The following is a 19,633-nucleotide window of genomic DNA, read 5'->3' on the forward strand; positions in this document are numbered from 1 at the left end:
CCAAACCAGGTCCTCCCTGGACCAGAAACAAGTATTCTGGGACCAGTTTTGGGGTAACACCACTCATCAGCCAGGCTAGCTTGAATCCAGTGGCAACGTGAGCAAGGGACCCACGTCTTGGCATACCCTGCCAACTCAGGGCGGACAAAGCAAACACAAGGAGATGATGGACGGAGCGCTGAAACTTTTCAGACACTCAACCCCAGTCACAGATCTGGGTTCAATTCATCATCATTCTTTAGCGCAATTTGTCACTTTAGTCAGTCATATGCAAATCAGTCTTGACCCTGCTCTCTACGGGAACAGTCCAGCCCAAACTGCAGAGCCAGGTCTCACCTGGACCGAAAACAAACATACTGGAACTGGTTTCAGGGTAATACCCCTCTACGGCCAGGCTAGCTTAAATCCAGGGGCAAAGTGAGCCAGGGACCCACATCGGGGCATACCCTGCCAACTTAGGGTGACAAAGCAAATACAAGGAGGGGATTAACAGAGTGCTTAAACGTTTCAACCATTCACCCCCAGTCAACAGATCTTGGTTGAATCCATTGTTCGTTTACTCACTATGCCACCCCAGTTTGGACCCAGCCATATTCAAATCAGTCTTGCCCCTGCTCCTCGTGGGAGCTGTCCAGCCCAAACTGTCAGACCAGGTCTTCCCTGGACCAGAAACCAGCATCTTGGAACCTGTTTCGGGGTTTCATCCTTCATCATAATACAAAATAATTTTACACAATATCAAGTTTGAAAGATTTGGAAATCTGGAATTGCATCAAACCCATGGGTGGATGCAGAGGAATGCCCATACTCCACCCATGGAATGCCTCTCAGCTAGAAAGGTAATGTAATGCAGCACAGACAGCTGTGTTGTGTTACATTTCCTTATAAAGCACACATTATAAAACTGAATCAAAGGAACTATGCAAGGACAATGCAACTCCTTAAGAAATCTGGCTCTGAAGGCATATTTACTAATCTTTCAGGCTACGCAGGGCAACAGGCAAAATTACTGCACTGCATTGCAAGAAAGGGAGGGAGCAGAAATGTTCCATATTTACAAAAATATTGAACATTTCTGATTTCTCTTTGCGATGGCACACTTGTGGCCGCTTAGCGCCAATGCAGTTCACCATAGTGCAAATATGCATGTGTTAAACGCAGGATTGATTTTGTGCAAGAAGTAACGCCTTTCTACACAAAAAGGTCCTACAGGCATTTTTCTCTTTCTATGTTTGCTGCGGAAAGAGCACACATAGAAAGAGAAAATAATGAGGAGAATTAAAAATATTTCTTCTTGTTATGCCTCGTTGGGGAAGGAATTGCATTTTTACGCTTTTCCAGGATTACTAGCTTTAGTGTACCTGGGAATATGGCCAAATGCATGGGTGGATGCATGGGAACATAAATGTTCCACCCATGGAACACCTCCCAGCTTGAAATGTAACAAAAGCAGTGCAAGCAGCTGCATTGCGTTAGATTTCTTTACAAAGCACTCAACACAGCAAATTACTGCCCCTTGCGTGGCTTTGGAAAAATTATTGCAGCCTTTGCGTTTTCCTTGGATCACCTTGCGCAATGCAAGGACAAGGCAAAGGTTTGAAAAATCTGGGACTTAGTTCACAGCAAACAGCAGCCAGGCTACCAGGTTCTTTATAGCTGGAGGGGCTGGAAACAAGTCAGGCAGCAGCAAAGATGTGAACTGCTATGCATAACTTACCTTGAGTGCACCTCGGAAGTGTGTGATTATGTAGTCTCAGCAAGGGAGTTCTACAAATTATGGCCCCCACATACAGGTGGTGGAGCCGGGTCTAGCTTAGCAGGTGGTAGAGGCGTTTTATCATTTAAGTTGCACTTAGATGAAAGGGCACACTTTTGCTTTCCTATTAGCTCCTGAACCTCTTGACTCCAACACAAGGGGGAAGCCTAGCGAAAGAGATGTACCTCCTTACTTTCCACGGACGTCTAGTAGCTAGTGCTTTCTCTTCCCAGAAGGCTTCTAATTGCTTTGAGAAGGATGATTGTGGACATTGGACAAGCCATACAGTGGGCTGACAAGGCTTCGACCTCCAATAGGTAGGAGAATTTGTCCAAGACTCTTTTTTCAAGAAAAGTAGGGGCATATCATCAAGGCCATGCGATAATTATCGTTCAGTGCTCTTAGCGCGAGGATAATTATTGCCGGCCAACTCTGAATTTTATCGCAGAGATAGCGTGCTATCAGCAACGCTTATCTCCAAAGCGATAAAATTCAGAGCGCAAGCTGCCAATTGTGCGATTATCGCTGGAAATACAGCAATAATCGCACAAGGTTTGGCGAAAGCTTGCTGGTAGGGCAATGCATACTTAGCCATGATATCCACCTTACATAGGATATCATGGCTAAGTCAGTCTTGAAGCAAGCGTAAGGAAAATAGCGATAACAGAGGTTATCGATACTTTGCTTGTCGCTCTGCAGTTTAGCGTGCCCATTGATAATTGGAAAAATGTCGCTTAGCGACATTTCTCCAGTTATGTCAGGGCAGGAACGCCCACTTTGCATCTCATTAGAGATGCAACGATGGGCGTTGGGTGAAAGGGCGATAATGCAAGGATTCACGCGATAGCGGGACATTGCTGATTAGGCGATAAAATGATCGCCGCTTTCCGTCCGAAAACGGACGCTAAAGCGGCGATAATTTTATCCCCGGGGCTTGATGATATGCCTTGTAGTTCCTATCGAACAACAGACTGGCTACTTGGTGCTTTATAGAATCCACATGCACAGACCTCCATATGCCAACTGTGTGAGGTCAACAATCCCCAGGCTCTGGAAGTTTTTCAACACATAGGCTTCTAGGAGCCAAGGGTGGGCACAATTGTGAAGTTTGTTTGTGAAATACGCGTAGTTGTCAAAAACATTACACAAAAATATGCTTTTTATTCAAAATGTACTTGCCTGAAAATTTGAGGCTAGGGCATATCTTGCATACAAAAGTCACACAAGATCCCGACATGAGACTCTTTTGAACAGAAAATGACATTTAGCATGGTTTCACAATCCCTGTTTGACATTTTCTGTTTGAGTCAGTCCCTTGGAGGTGAAAAATGTTGTGAAGTATCACAACTTGAAATGGAAAAAATGTCCAAAATTCCCATAAAGCTAAATATGTGAATTTAGCAGGATTTCCCCTACTTAATAAGAAGTTCACCCGGACCTACTAAAAACCTATTCATTTTACCTGAAACAATTCAAGCAGGGCAATCCTGAAGACAGATGTGTTCTGTTGGCATTGCAAAAGATGTAATGTGCAAGTCCCCAGCCACCCTGTTGCTGGTCCTAAGGCACTACGCCAGCAGAGGTACAAGCAGACAAAGGTACAAACTCAACAATGACAAAGGAGGATAGTGTCAGTATCTGATGTAGGAAAAAGGGCCAAAATAGGGAGCAGGGGGTGTTGGCTGAAACACGTGTGAATATGTGAGTGAGGGACCTTATGCGCATCCAGCATGCCGAGAGTAAAGGTACTGCCCAGCACCCAGCTAGAGTCTGATTTACATTTTGGTTGGGGTAGAGTCTGTTGACGTCAGCAGCATAATGACCATCTCTGTCACAGCAGTGGTGAAAAATCTAACTTATTTCATGTAATGAATCTGTAAATAGTGATGGAGGGAAATGCGTTGGCAATTGTTTGTCTAAATGGGGCCAATGTATTTCTCCAATGCAGCTACAAACAATGGGCAAATCAGCTGATGGTTTTTCTAACATTGTTTAATACCATTGGCACATTTTCCTCCCATAGGTACAGGTACTGGCAATTCACCTTCAATTAAGAGGTGCGTTATCATTAACCCATATTTTCCATCTCAAAGACATGCTGTGGGGATTTCCGTGCATGATAAAATTCCCACCGCTTTCCGACATTGTTTCACAGTAGAGATTTCTAGAGGTTAATCAATTGATAGAGGTTAATCTGTCAATATTGTTTCAGATGAGGAAGCTCTAGATACGACAAATAAATCTACATCTTTTTCAGATTATTTACCTCCAGTTATTGTTGGTAGGGACGGTGAACCCGCCAGAATCAGGACAGCAAAATTTCAGTTGGTTGCTACAACTCTAAATCAGAATTGTATTCACTGGTCAGTGGAGTTACTATATTTAACATGTTTTCTGTTAGCCTGCCCCTCTAAATTGAGCCCTAGGCGCCCCAATTGCTGTGACCTGGGATGGAAGATGGCAGCACGAATCCTGGTTGCAGCATATTGATGTTGTACGCACTGTGACCCTCGTGATTCCGGGCAGACTCTAGACAGGAACTATGTGATATGCCGGAAGGTGTTAGGGTGTAGTTATGGGAAGTATGATGTAATGCACAGTGTGAGAGCGAATGCTGGAGAATAAAGTAATGCTTAAACACAGCTCTTGTGTGGCTTAATCTATGTGCATGCTCCAAGACTCGGGAAGACACCACAACTGGCCATGAATAGGGAATACTTTCAAGAGAGAAAACAAGACCGCTGTCCTTGACAGTTTGCAACTGTATGGCAAACTGCTTGTGCATGCCTCATGTGTCTAGAATCGATAAAAAGCAGTCTTAGACCAGCACATGTGGAGTCAAAGCCCTGCTGCAGCCCGTAAACGGCTGCAGAATAAATCGAAAGCCTTGCAGAGGAGAATATTCAAAACACCCACCAAAAAAAACACCTGTGAGGAGGTCAACAGAGATGCTGCGCCACACCCTAAAAACACAGTAATTAGTCAGACGAGGCAAGAAAGAATGACGTCAACAAGGTACAGGAAACAGAGAACTTACTCACCATCAAGGGAAATTGAAGCATGCTGCAACACATGCTTGTGCAGCACCTTTTGCTTACAGAAGTTGTCAGAGCCAGCCTGCACCTCAGTCGTCTGAACGACACATGCCAACACAATGGCAGCAGAAGGGAGCACAAAATACAATGCTTCCATGTTCCTGAAACCACCACCACCATTCGACACGTCTAAGAAGTACAACATTGGTGCCAGGTGGGCTGCATGGATCGAATCATTCGATGACTTCATAGATGCGCTAGAGGAAGAAGATGACAAGAAGATCCTCAAATATTTGAAAAACCATGCAGATGATGGCGGGAAAGAAGCTCTAAAGAAAGTTTCACAAACCGATGTAACATTGTACCAGAAGGTAAAAGAAGGGCTGGAACCGAAGTTCAATCCAATGCAGAATGTTCACTATGAAAGGTAGAGTTTCAACCAAGCTAAACAACAGGCTGATGAAACAATGGCTAAGTTTATTGGAAGACTTGACGCACTTATTAAACATTAAAGTTCTGTGACTTTACAGATGAAGAAGCTATGTGCCCCTGAGTCATCGATGGTTGCCTTTTAGATTCTTTTAGAAGGGGCATGTTAAGAGAGAAACACAGTCTAGAAAAAATGCTAATGGCTGCAAGAGCAGAAGAACAAGCAGAACGACAAGCTGCTGACATGAAAGCAGAGAGAGCGCATAAGCTTTGACCCTTAAAAAGTAAGCACAAACAGATGCATGCAAGTTGGCGTCTTCAAAGAATACAAAGTTATGCTTCTGATGTGGATTTACATTTCCCCATGAAGGTAAATGTCCAGCCTTAGGAAAAGTGTGCAAAAATTGTGGAAAAGAGAACCATTTCATAATTGTGTACCGAGCTAAGGAAAATTCACGTGGGTCACGAAGGAAAGAAAGGATGGACACAAGAATGTTCCAGAAGCCTTCTCGGCATGACCAAAAAACAACATCAGCCACTACAAGTAGAAACCAAGCAAAATCAATTGTCATTAAGTTCTTTGTACAAAGGTTCTTCAACGTTGTTATCATGTACTAGTAAAGAAGATGGGTGTGTGCTGATTGAAATCGACCAAAGGGCAGCATGCAGGTGTGGCGTTAGCTTCCTGTAAAGTAGATGAAAATTCAAGAAAAACTCACCAAACAAAAGGACAAACTTCATTTGAACACTCCTATAATTACATAAAAAGTGAATGGTTACTCAGTAACCTTCATCATTGACAGTGGTGCTTCTATTGATATCTTGGCAGTGGAAAAGTTTAACAGCCTATCCCCATGTGCCCTGCCTCACACTGTCAGACATGAAGGTATACACCTGGGCCACTTTTAAGCCGTTACAAAGTCAAGGATTATTCAAAGCGAAAATGTGACACCAAACGACATCAGTGCAGGCCACCATAGTGCATGCTTGTCAGATTTGCTGCAGCTGCTGGAATGAGATTGATATCCCTCAACTACAACCTCTGTGCTCAGTATGAGATCACAAACCAATTCCCGTCATTGTTCCATGGCCTGGGAAAACTAAAAAAGTGCAGCTTCATATTAATGAAGATGTTCGCCTGTTGCTCAGCAGCACCGTAGAGTTGCCTTTCATCTACAAGAAGCCATAAAGAAAAAGTTGGAAACACTTTCAAAACATTACATCATTGAATGCTCCACAGGTCCCATGCCATGGGTTTCGCTCATAGTAGTTGTGCCGAAAAAGGACAGTACAGAAGTGATGCACATCTGTGTTGATATGTGCCAGGCAAACAAAGCAATTGAGAGGGAGAGACACCCTGGTCCCTATATAGTGGACATGATCACGCAACTGAACAAAGTCAAAGTCTTTTCCCATCTTAATCTAAATAAAGGATAGTGTCAACTTGAGCTGAAGAAGATCTGCAGGTCTAGTACTATTTTTTCGACACATGTTGGTTGGTTCAGATACAACAGACTGAGTTTTGGAGTGTCTTTAACTGCTACTATATATTTCAGGATGTAATTCGTAGAGTAATTCAAACTCTACCACATGATTTCAATTACAGTGGTTACATGCAGCTCGACAAAGTCCTTACCGAAGTATGCTAGTTACATGCTGATGCAAGTCTCACTTTGAATGCCGCACAGTATGAGTTTCACAAACCATACTTAAGTGTTTTGGGCACATATTCTTTGATGGGGGAATGACGCCAGACCCAGATAAGGTGCAAGCTCTTTTATCCACTTGCCACCCCCAGGTGTTACCATGCTGTGATCCTTTCTAGGCATGGCCAGTTATTTCTCAAGATACATTCACAACTTTTCTACAGTGAGTGCCTCATTAGGAGAATTGACAAAGCAAAATGCCCCAGTGGTCTTAAGAATTCGACCAGAGTTTCAAAGAAATAAAACATGCGATTGAGAATGCAACTGAAATTACCTACTTCAACCCCAAGTTACATACCAAAATCTTGGTCAGTGCGAGCCAGGTGGGCTGGGGGCAATTGCTGCTAAACCCAATGACCATCCGAATACTCTGAGACACATTGTGACCTATGACAGTCGAAGCATGTCTGGAACAGAACGTGCTGTCTCTCATCCGAAGAAGTAGAGTCTGACCGTGGTGTGGGCCTACGAACATTTTTACGTATTTCTCCATGGAAAATGATTTACCATCATCATGGATGACCAGGTGTTGCTCACTATCTTTGGAAATCTGAAGGGTAAGATAAGATGCTCCCTTGCATCAAGAGGTGGGGGTTCAGACTGCAAGAGTACGACTATGAGATTGTACAAAAACCTGGGAAGGAACAAACCCCAGCAGATTACTTTTCACGAGCAGCGCTGCATTGGCACAGTTCAACATCCAAGAAGGCTGAAGAATATCTTACTTTTAATGTGAGGTCCATCCCACCAGCTGCTCTGTCTGTGGATTAAATCATTGCTGTCAGCAACACAGACAAGACGTGATCATCATCAAAGAACTTATGACACCTCAATCAAGGAGAAGAAGTACCTGGCCCCTTGCTGATGATGTTAAATTCCAAAAGTTAAAAAATGTATATGAAGAGTTAGCAGTCACCTAAGAACATGTAATATGACGAGGCTCAAGAATCATCATACCTGAGAGCAGTGAGTCATTGACCGGCCCATGAAGGAAACTGTGACATTGTAGGCGCCAAAAGAGCCTTGAGAAATTGAGTGTGACTCCCTCAACCAGATGAGTGAGTCAAGAAGGAGCTGAAAGTATATCACATTTGTAATAGCCCAAGGTGACGCAGCACCCAGTGACAATGCCTGGCCGTCCTGCCCATGCCTGGGGGAGAGTTGCAGTTGACTTCTTTGAGCCTTTAGGAAATGGACACCATCTCATTGTAGTTATTGATGAATATTTGCATTTTCCTTTGGAGGAAACCCTGTCTTGGACAGCCCATGAGAAAGTAATGGAACGGCTTGATGACATCTTCGCAACTTGGGGCATCCCCGAGATCCTCAAATCTGATAATGGCCCACCCTTTAAGAACGTGGGGGCGGATTTATGACTACTGGCGCATCTCTGCAAATCAGCAGGGATGCCCCAGGTAAGATGTGTCACGCAAGTTCACCCTTGAGCCACCACAGATGCGCCGCATTTACTATGTGGCACATCATTGCGCAAGGACAAACAGATGCGTGACGCATCTTCCGTCGGAAGGGTGGTGAATTGCTGGGGTCATGTCGCAAGCGTGACTCAACTCCAGCAATGCTCATGGCCTGGCCATACATGACGTAGTGCGTCATGCCTTACGCCTGCCTCATGCAGGCGCAAGGTTTTGACGCAGAAGCGTAAGAAAAGTGACTGAGTGGAATCTTGTAGATTTCACTCAGGCACTTTACCGAGGCTTTACTGCGCCGGAACGCCCCCCCTCCGCGCCGGAACGCCCACATGAAACCTGACGCAGGTTTCATGTGGCGCAGGGCTTTACAATGTGACGCACCTCCCTAGATGCGACACGTTGTAAATAGGGTGCAACGTGGCGCATGGTTTACACCGCCGCTGCATCACAGAAGTGACGCAACGGCGGCGCAAAAGTGGCGCAAGGGGCTCGTAAATCTGCCCCAAAGAGTTCAAAGAATTTCTTGTCCGACTCAATGTCAAACATTAAAAACACCCCTCTGGCCCCAATCCAATGGTGTAGTTGAACGATTTATAGGCTCCATCAAGAGGGTCCTTCAACGAGTGTCCATGGAGGTAATCGATCTGAACCAAGTCATGTGCTAGGCCCTCAGGGCCTATTGATCAACCCCTCACTCCACAACTGGTGGGAGCCATCTTGCTATGTGGTAGAGCCATCAGAACAAAACTACCTCAGTGGACCTTCAGATCAATCAGTGAATACTGACAAAGTTTAAGACACCAATGTGACTCGGAACAAAAAAATGAAAACAGATGCAGATCAGCGCCACCTGCCCAAGAGACCGTGTGTGATAAAGAAGACTGGGTACTGGTTAAACAGAGACGAAAATGGAAAACAGACACTCCTTTTGCTATTGATCCTTTACAGGTTGTGGCATGCAAGGGACATATTGTGATAGCTCATCATCCTGGAAAATCCATCACTTGGGACAGATCACACTTTAAACACCTCCCTCTGCACATGTCGACTCCTGAAACCACGGTTGAGGCGACCCTGCCTTCAGGTCTGGCTCAAGCACCTGAGCCTATGTCACAGTTGCCTGCTCAATCATCTCAGATCACCTGAGCTGGCAGACAAGTACGAGCGCCTTACGGACTAATTGAGGAGATGTGATTTTAATGATGTCTGCCACTTTTTAATTAACAAGGTGAGAGATGTTGCATATTGATATTGTGCGCAATAGGACCCTTGTGGTTCTGGGCGGACTCTAGACAGGAACTGCGTGATATGCTGGGAGGTGTTAGGGTGTGGTTATGGGAAGTATGACGTAATGTGCATGTGCGACTGAATGCTGGAGAATAAAGTGATGCTTAACTGCAGCTCTCGTGTGGCGCAATGTATGTGCTTGATCCAGTACTGGGGAAGATGCTACACTGGTGAGCTCCGATGAGCGCCACAACAGCTAGTTGCTCCATGAAATCGAGTGAACCTCTCATCAAACGGTTGTGATTGGGTGTTGCCAGGCGGTAAGAAGTCCTCCACTAGAAGGTCACCACCTCAGGGGCCCAGGCACACTGAAATCCGTTATTCCACTCACCTTTTAGTTCGCCAGTGCAAATCGAGCTGGAGCAATTCCTAGCCTCATCTGGAATGCAAAAAAAAAGGGGAGACTAATAAAGAACCCCTTTGCAAAGGAGTTCGCCACTGGAACTGCTGCATGCCTGTGATGATGAATACCAAGAGTGAGCTACCTCATCTTGGTTCTATCTAGTGCTTATTTCTTCCAGCACACTTTACCTAATGTTTCTTTATGTCTCACATGCCTGAAGGCGCATTTCCTATCTTTTTCTTCCTTCTTCCTTTCCTGCCTTTTTTTGTTGCTCTGAGTCACAGCCTCATGATGAAAAAAACCAGCGCTGTTCCACAAAGAGAGTGGGCCCACCACCTGCAACAACTTGCACAAACTAAGGGATGGTGCCACTATTCACCAGTAATACATTATTACAAGCGACTTGTGACGTTTTTATCCTGTCAGAACACGCTTGTAATAAGAAAAAAAATAGTGACAAAATGGGTAGATTGTACGCTTTCACGTATTACCCACTGAAAAGGCCTGATGTTTAGTACACTAATGAGAAGAGGGCAAGGACGGAAACATCTCACAATGGCGGCTGTGCCCCCCAAGCCTGTGCGGTGAATGGCGCGCTAACCGCGGCAGAGAAGCAGGGCGTAAAACGGACCTGTGCCAACCCGGGCTGGAAAAGGCGAAGCCGGCAGAGGAATCCCTGCCAACCTCGCCCACCCTTCTCGTCGCCCCTGCCCCCCTTTTCAGTGAGCTAATGAGACCTTTTAAGTGCGAGGACTCCCTCCCTCGGTTCACTTTGAGGGGGGCAAGCCAGTGGGGCATAGGAGGTGGCAAGGGGGAGAAGGCTGCTTGGAGTGGAAGCCTCCACATCTTGCTAATATGGGAGCCGAAATTATAGGGTGAGGGAAGGAGGGTAATTAGGCAGTCAGAGGAGACAAGGGGAACAAAACGGTGCGTTTCATGCTTGGGTTCACCCCAGCTGCTTGATGCCTGATCCTGTTAGGAGAGGTCTTTGAGCTTTTGACAGTTCCTATTGCTAATTTCTTAATGGGCCCCCTCAATTGGCTTCCTGAGGTAGGTGAGAAAATGGCGGGGTAAGTCGAGAGAAAATGGAAGGGTTCTGGCACTTGGCTGACGGTTATTGTTTGCGAGAGAGGGGGGGCGGCTATCCCTTCTTTCTTTCTGTTCTCTCTTCTGGAAAGTTGTTGTTCTAAATTATAAGGGTTGTTTCAATTTCTTCCATGTTCGCCACTTGCCACTACCTTCCGAAAACACCGCCTCCTCTTCCCTCCCCCGCTAGAGAGTTGGATTATTTTAGGGAGATCTGGCTATGAGCCCTGCCCGACACCAAAAATATCCCTCTCTTTCTCCAGCGGCTCTCACAACCTTTGTTTTTTTAATTAGCTCAATAGAGGCAGAGACCAAGTGTGCCCCCTCCAAATAAGAAGCTATTTCATTTTTGAGGCTTTTATGCGGTCTGTGGGGGCCTTAGCTCAGCAGGTGGCCCGCATAACCGCGAAGACTTCCAGCTTCATTCTGGGATCGGAAACTGCATGGTGGTATGTAGCGCTTTACAGACCCCACAAAATAAAGAAACTAGATATGTTATTAAAGGTTAATGCAGAGTTACTATCGTAAATCTTTTAAACTTTCTTCCCCTCCTCTTTCTCATTATTATATATTTTCTTAAAATAGCTCAATATTATTATATATCTCCTTTTTTTATCCTCTTAGCAGGGTCGGCTTCCACTGCCTACACGCCCGACCGGCGGTCAGTACCAGTGGAGGGTTTTCTGAGGTATACATATAAACTCGCATCACTTCCTCTATAGTAATAAGATTCTCCACAGGTGCCGCCAGTACTGTAAATACACTTTTTTTCCGGAGCGGAAGAATCCTCACACAGGTCCAGAATACACCAGGGATTCCACTGTCTGCCACTGACTATAGACACCTCACCAACCCCATAACCTTTCATACCTCATTCCGCACCACTCACTTCTCCCACTGCCACCAGACTGACCAATCAATTGGGACACTCTGTTACCAATATGTAGAGACTCTTTACCACTTATTTCAATCATTCACTTCTTTTATCTCTCTTTTATTTCCTCGCTGCCTATCGCTCTGCCTTCCCCTTTCTTTGTATTTCTTGCCTTTCTCTCTCTCACTCAACAAATCTTGCAGCTTGTTTAAGAGTCTTTTAGGTAACCGAAAGTCCCCCATCTTATGGAGGAAGCTATAAATGCTGAATAGAATCCAGCGGCTGAATTTCCACTATCATGGGGATATTATTGTAAACGAAATTCAACTTGTAGATTTGTTATTTCTTCTATTCTGTGGTCCTGTATTCGGTCATTTAGTCTCATTGTGGAAGTTACCTGAAGAATGTGATGTCAGTAGGATCTGTGGGTGTGACTGAGGATTCCGCCAGAGGTTGCTGTGAGTGCCAGGGGAGAAAGTGCTAGGCAAGTAACAATAGTTCTCCGTGGGGTGCCTCTGCCCTGCTTATATATTTGTACCTTACGGCAATAAACCTGCTTAAACCTAATTCCATGTTTGGACAACATTCAATATAGGAGGACTCTGCTTCTCATTTAGAGATTCGACCAGAAATTGGAGGATTCTCTGTTCCCTTCGAACTCTAAATGTGGTCCCTTGTTTCTCCATCTTTGTCTCTTGTGTCTCACTTTGCTATCGCCTTCTTTCTCTCTCTCTACCACTCCTTATCTATCTTGCTGTCTCACTCACTGTGTCTTTACAGTTCTTTCTTTTCCACTTGCCTCTACACTGTCTCTTTCTCATCCGCTCAATTTCTTTTCTTCTCTCTCTCTCATGCTATCTCATTCTCTGTTTCTCTCTGTTTAATGCCTCTCTATCCACCGAAGTCCTGAAGACTCCGACAGCACCACACGTGGGCACTGGAGACTCTCAGCACACCCATCTACTTATTTATACCAATCTCTCTCGAAGATTGGTACCACCCTCCATCTTTACAGTCACCCCCAACCCCTGCTGCCAACTTCCACAAAATTCACGAAAACTCATTTGCAAACTCATTCAGTGAAATTCACTAATCTGTATTGAATGATTGATGCTAAAATATTCCCTCTCATTCATCTTCACCAACTCGGCAAACCAAATAGTACAACAAAAAATACCATATTGCCAGGTCAATTCACACATATGGTGCCTAAATTTGAGTTGAGCGGTAATGAAAACCCCAACTGATTGGAGGAAATGCTGAGCACAGAAGAGAATCCGACAGTGGAGTTTCCTCCACCATCGGCACAGAAGGATGGAGGTAGTTCAGGTCTCAGATTTTCCTTGGATTTAGCATTTCTTACAGAAATTATAGTTTTTCTGTAACCATTCAACTGAGAAACTGGCCCATGGAATAATATTCCACCATCTTGTTGGCCTGCCCAGTTATCTACAGCCAACCGATTTTATTTCAAGATCCTTTGTGTTTGGAATTTGATCCTATTCATGACAATAAGAACACCAACTATCGACCCCTTTCCTTTCTTATAACTAAACTATGGACCTCAACCCATTCCTATTTGGAATCATCCTAACACGACTCTTTCCATTTGGTTCTGAAGTCTCGTTCATCACTTGACCTAACCCTATCTAAGCTGCCCCTTCATTTCAAATGTTTGTTTCTTTAACACCAGGATACCTTCCATTTTGCTAGGTGCTAGTCATCTACCTGTGGCCGGGGGAAGGGGGGGGGGGTTACTGAGGGGGCAGGGAAAGAAAAAGAAAGGCTGGACAAAGTGAAAAAGAAGGAAACGAAATTGACAAAACTTGATACAGAGAAAGGAGGACGTGGATCATCATGAGAAGAAATAGAAGCAAGAGGGGCATGACACCCATTACAAACAAATTCAGCTATGATGGCAGCTCAAGGAGAAGAGGAGAATAAAATGATAAGTGGAGGGACTGTAAATTATTATTGAAAGGCAGGAAATAGTTCAGAACACCAGGGATGAGACGCCTTGGTGATAAATTGTGCTTACGGTGCATGTTTGAGGCAGTAATGCAGTTGACTTTGAGTGAAATGTATTCGATTGAGAAAGCCTTGACGATGGGGAGTTGTAGATATAACAGAAAGGCAGGCTAGGAACACAGGGGCCCAACAATAGAACATAAGAGGAGACAAAGTAGAGAATGGTCCTGCCCGAGAAGGAGATGTGAGTATAGAAAAGGCATGCTGGGGTGCTGAAAGTTGGAGATGCTGTGGAGTGGTATGTGTGAGTCAGGGCACGGGAGACAAATCCACGAAAGGAGAAGAGGCAATATTAACACCCAGGGACAGAGCTGGGATGTTGCAAGAGGCAAAGTGAGCAGGTGGGCGAGGAGGTCTTAAGAAAGAGGCAGCCCTTTTGCATCAAGTGTCATGGAGGGACACGTGGCTGAAATAGGAGAATCTCAAAAAGGTCAGCCAAGTATAACCCTAAGACCTGACATGAGTTGGGGGAATTATTGGTCCCAATAGAAGGATACCAAAATTTTTGATGGAACCCAAACCCAGATAAGAAGAGAAAAGTGATGGCAAGGGCAGAACAAAGCATGACAACATAAAGTGAGTACAGGAGGCAGAACTAAATGCAAACATAGGCAGCAAAGTTTAGAGGACTACAATAATGTATTGAACCACACCCGGTAGCATTTTGACATCGGTGAAAATAGGGCAGAAGCTGGTCATTGACGCATGCATTAGACAAAGATAACCAGAATGAAATGCCAGGAGAAGGTAAGGCAGAAGGAACAGATATGTGCATCACAAAGCCCTCGAAAGATCGCGTGATTCTGTTCCATAAAGAAAAGATATGGGTGGCAGAGTCTGTTGATGTTCTTATATTACACAGGCAAGCGTAGTGCATATAAAGGTCTAAGAAAGGAAAATGTTTTAACTAAGAGACCATAAATTCCTGCAAACACAGAGATATTAATATAAGCATTCTTAATGTTTTTGCTTATGGGTGTAATTAGAAAAGCACCAACTAGTTCGGGAGGGAGGTGGTTGCCTAGTTTTGCAATAATGAGGCACGCAGGTTTAGAAAGGGTAAAAACAAAAACCATGGAGTGAGGCCCCAGAATGACCAAAACAGATGGGAGGCAGCTATCAGCATATTGTGGAGAATGCTGGGGTGTGGTAAGAGGCAAATGGGCAAGGAGATCGCAATATAAATGAGATGCATTGGTGCGTACCTATTAAAAGTCTTGGAGTAACATAAAGTGAGAGGGTTGAAAGAAATCTAGAAAATGGAGACCAAGAAACAGAAAAAAACTAACATGGGAATGAAAGGAGCCAATGGAAAAAGCAAGAAGGTTTGGTGGGACATATGGGACAAATACATAGAGAAAAAGGAACAAGCATTGACAAATCCAATAGGTATTGCCTATGCAAGAGCTTTTGGCTTTGCCCATGTGTTTTAGCATGTTGTACAACAGCATGGCTATACATTAGTGGTGTTGGAGAGAGTGGCATGGAGTGGAGTGGCGTAGAGTTGCATAGAGAGGAGTGTTGTAGAGTGGCATGGAGAATCGTGTAGTTGAGTGGCATAGAGTGAAGTGGCATAAAGTGAAGTGGAGCGGAGTGTCGTACAGTGGCATGGAGTGTCGTGGAGTGTCGTAGAGTGCCATAGAGTGGAGTGCTGTCTGGTGTCATGGAGTAGAGTGGAGTGATGTAAGGTGGTGTAGAATGGAGTTGCATAGACTGGAGAGGTTTAGAGTGGAGGGACATAGAGTGGAGCAGAGAGTCGAAGAGTGTCATGGCATAGAGTGGGGTAGAGTGTTGTAGAATGGGCTAGAGTGTCATAGATTGGAGGGGCGAATAGTAAAAGGGCGTAGTGTGAAGTAGGGTGTCATAGAGTGGAGAGTCATAGAGTGGAGTAGAGTGGAGTGGAATAGAGTGTTGTAGAGTGTTGTAGAGTGACGTAGAATGGGGTGGTGCAGATTGGAGCGGAGTGGCGTAGAGTGGAGTAAGTCTCGTAGAGTGGACTGACAAAGAGTGGCATGGCATAGAATGGAGAGACATAAAGTAAAGTGTTGTAGAGGGCACTGAGTGTCGTAGAGTGTCCTACCGTGGAGGGTCGTAGAATGGAGGGTCATGGAGTGCCGTTAAGTAAAGTGTCATAGAGTGGAGTGTCACAGAGCTTCATAGAGGGTTGTAGAGTGTCATGGAGGGTCGTGGAGGCTCATAGAGTAGAAGGCCATAGAGTGGAGGGTCATAGATTGGAGGGTCGTGGAGTGGTGTAGAGTGGAGTAGAGTGGCGTATAATGGAGTAGAGTAGAGAAGAGTGGCATAGATTGGAGGGGCATAGAGTAGAGGGGACTAGAGTAAAGCAACATAGAGTATTGTGGCATAGAGTGGAGTAGAGTGGAGTATCATAGAGTGGAGTGTCATAGAGTAGAGTGTTGTGGAGTGCTGTGGTGTAGAGTGGCATAGAGAGGAGTAGAGTGGTGTAGCATGAAGAGGTGTAGAGTGGAGTAGAGTGTCATAGAGTGGAGTGACAAAGAGTGGAGTGACATAAAGTGGAGCGGCATAGAGTGGAGTGGGATAGAATGGCATAGCTTAAAATAGAGAAAAGTATAGTAGAGTGGAGTGCTGTAGAGTGGAGTGGAGTCCCATAGAGTGGAGTAGAGTGGAGTGGCATAGCCTAGAATGGAGTAAACGTTCATAGAGTGGAGTGGCATTGCATGGAGTGACGTGGAGTGGCATGGAGTGAAGTATAGTGGCATAGAGTGGAGTGGCATAGAGTGACATAGAGTGTTGTAGATTGGCATAGAGTGGAAGAGAGTGTTGTAGGGTGGAGTGGCGTAGTGTGTCATAGAGTGGAGTGGTATAGAGTGGAGAGGTATAAAGTGGAGTAGAGTGGCAGAAAGTGGCATAGAGTGGCATAGAGTGGAGGGAGTGGAGTGCTGTTCAGTCAGGTAGAGTGACGCAGAGTAGAGTAGAGTGTGTAGAGTGTAGCAGAGGGGAGTAGACTGTCTTAGAGTAGAAGGTGTTATAGCACACTACTATTACAGTCAACACATTTTCAGTTGAAATGACCACTACACAGAGATACAGTTTTACTGATAAAACTACACAGCGCACAAATGATAATGTGTGGCAATGGCTTCACCTAGTGTATTGATTTGTTTTGATCGTATTCAAATATTTGTTTCTACCACACTTCAGAATTACAAAAAAATATGCTTCATTAGTGCTTTCCTAATTATGATATATTTTGAAATATGTGCACAATTCATTTACAGGCATTTAGATTTTGTTGCATGCTAGACAAAAATAACAATGTCCAGCCTTCCTTCAGCACAACCCTGAGCATGATTTTCACATAAATCCTCGCACTGTGAAGTTAGAGAAAGAACATTAAACACTAAGCTTCCTCAGAAGACAGTGCCTGACATTCGACCTCTGTATTTAACTGCACAGTAGATGTGACACGATAAGAACAACATTTTATGGCCTGTCTACAGAAAGCGAGCACTCTTGAGAGAATACAGTAAACAGGCTGTGCTCCACAGGAAGAACAAAGAAAAGCTGGACAGCCTAAAACAAATAAAGCCAGGAAATAGAAAGCAAGCAACAGCCAGTTACAAAACAGAAAAACCAGTGGAAGCAACGGGCGGAATGTATCTCCAGTAAAGCTTTTAGAATGTCCCCAAGATGTCTTTGCAAACCAGACAGCTGTGCTGTCTGGCAGACTTAGACCTAAAGATGGATAATTGGGAGGAAAAGCAAAGAAAAACAGAAGAGAGCGGGGCAAGGCAGGATATTAAGAGATCTTGGAGAGCAAACAGAACTGAGATAAAGTATTATCTGAACTGCCTTAGGGAGCATGTAGGCATCAGTGGAAAAGGTGAATAAACAGGTATTAAATGCAAATAAATATGAGAATAATCAGAAGGAAACCACATAAGAGGTTAAGCAGAAGTAAAAGAGAAATTGGGGCCATACATGGACATCGCCAAGCCGGTGGGAATATACCTGATGTGCTACACCAAAGAAAAATAATTGTTTTAATAGTTTCTGGAAGTATTTGCTTTATTAAGCAGAGAAACTCTGCATAAATAGGGGTCAAAAGAAGAGGAAAGGGCTAGGAGGAGACTAAAAGTGTCCAATGAACATGGACATCAGTGTTTATAATTTGTACCGGTGTGCACAGAGAATGTCCTGTGCACAGCAAATCATTTTTCAAATACATCCATGTTTTTCATTTTGACCAGAAATTCTGTTTCAGAACGATTAAAATGCAAACTGTGAGGTCGAGAGAGCTGGACACTAATCTTTGGCTGCAGTGCATCGCACCAACTCGTTACACAGATATGTACATCATAGTTGTTGGAAAACGAGGCAGCATCTGTGAGGCCTCCACAAATAACATGACTACATTTGTCCTTCACTGGGAACCAAACACCCAATTGTAGCGCCTGACTCTCAGAGGGTAGTGTTGCAGAGCAGTCTGAGGCTTACTCAAGGGAGATAGTGTTAGCTAGTAATCGTCATTTGCAGGTGCACAAAAATAACACTCAATAATTGATTGTCCAGTCTGTACTTTGCTTTTTAAAAGTAAGAGTACATTTATTAAACACACACACTCCTCAATCCCATGCACCAATTTACAAATACATATAAGCTGTTGGAATTACTTTGTGACATTGCATCACATCTCCACCCCTCCCACAGGGGGGATGGGGTCTAGTACCACCACTCCCATGTATGCACATCAACTTGCCCCCAATTCAGTTAGTTGAACATAACCTGGAGCGAGGGCCCTGCGCACTGGCACCATCCCAGTCGCGACCCACCCCATTACCTCAACAGGCATTAAAAAGGGGTAACCCTGCCTTGGGGACACATGACCCTGACTGAGCATCTCCTGCTGACCATAAAGTATGCACCTCTATATCTTAAAGGCTAGCAGTCTGGGGTCTTCACCTAAGCGCAGCAGCAAGAATCCATGTCTACGCACACTTTAGAATGACAGTACTCGTTACCTTAGTTAATCATTTGAATGCATTGCAATTACCGCCCCTAAAGGCATCACAGATGAAATCACAGGATTACGCATATACAGCCAGACACCCTAGCAGGACTGTCTGACAACATAACCCCACTTGGCTTATGACATCACCTTACACCAGCACATCACATTAAACAACTGAACTTCAGTCCCTCTGAAAGAAATAACCATTAGTAAATGCATTTTGGTGCAGTTACACCACTTCACCTCCAGGGGGATGTCCTTCTCCAGATATCCCCAACTCAACCCTTCACTCCATGATGCACTTTGTCGTACACCCTCAGCTGTAGAACATAAGTCCCAGTCCAGAAGGTGATAAATGCTGGCTGAGCCCTTGAGGGATTATTATTTCAGATGCCCCAGGAAACTTATGGGGGGACTATTCTCCTTTCTGCTGGGGGAGGCTGCAGTGTTCCTGCAGCCCCCATGCACTTCCTTTCACCCATGAGGGTGACCCCCTCCTCTGGGGGCCACCAGGCGCCAAAAATGAGGTTCTCCCCATGCCTTGCAAGGCATTATGGGGCGCTTAGAGCTCCTTCCTCTGCATAATTGATGAGCGGCTCTCCCGCTGTGCCAGGGAGAGCCGCACTGGCGGTGCCGGCGGCTTCGCCACATCTTCTTCCTTGGGTGGGG

Source organism: Triturus cristatus, chromosome 9 (assembly GCF_964204655.1).
Source record: "Triturus cristatus chromosome 9, aTriCri1.1, whole genome shotgun sequence".
Taxonomy (NCBI): Eukaryota; Metazoa; Chordata; class Amphibia; order Caudata; family Salamandridae; genus Triturus; species Triturus cristatus.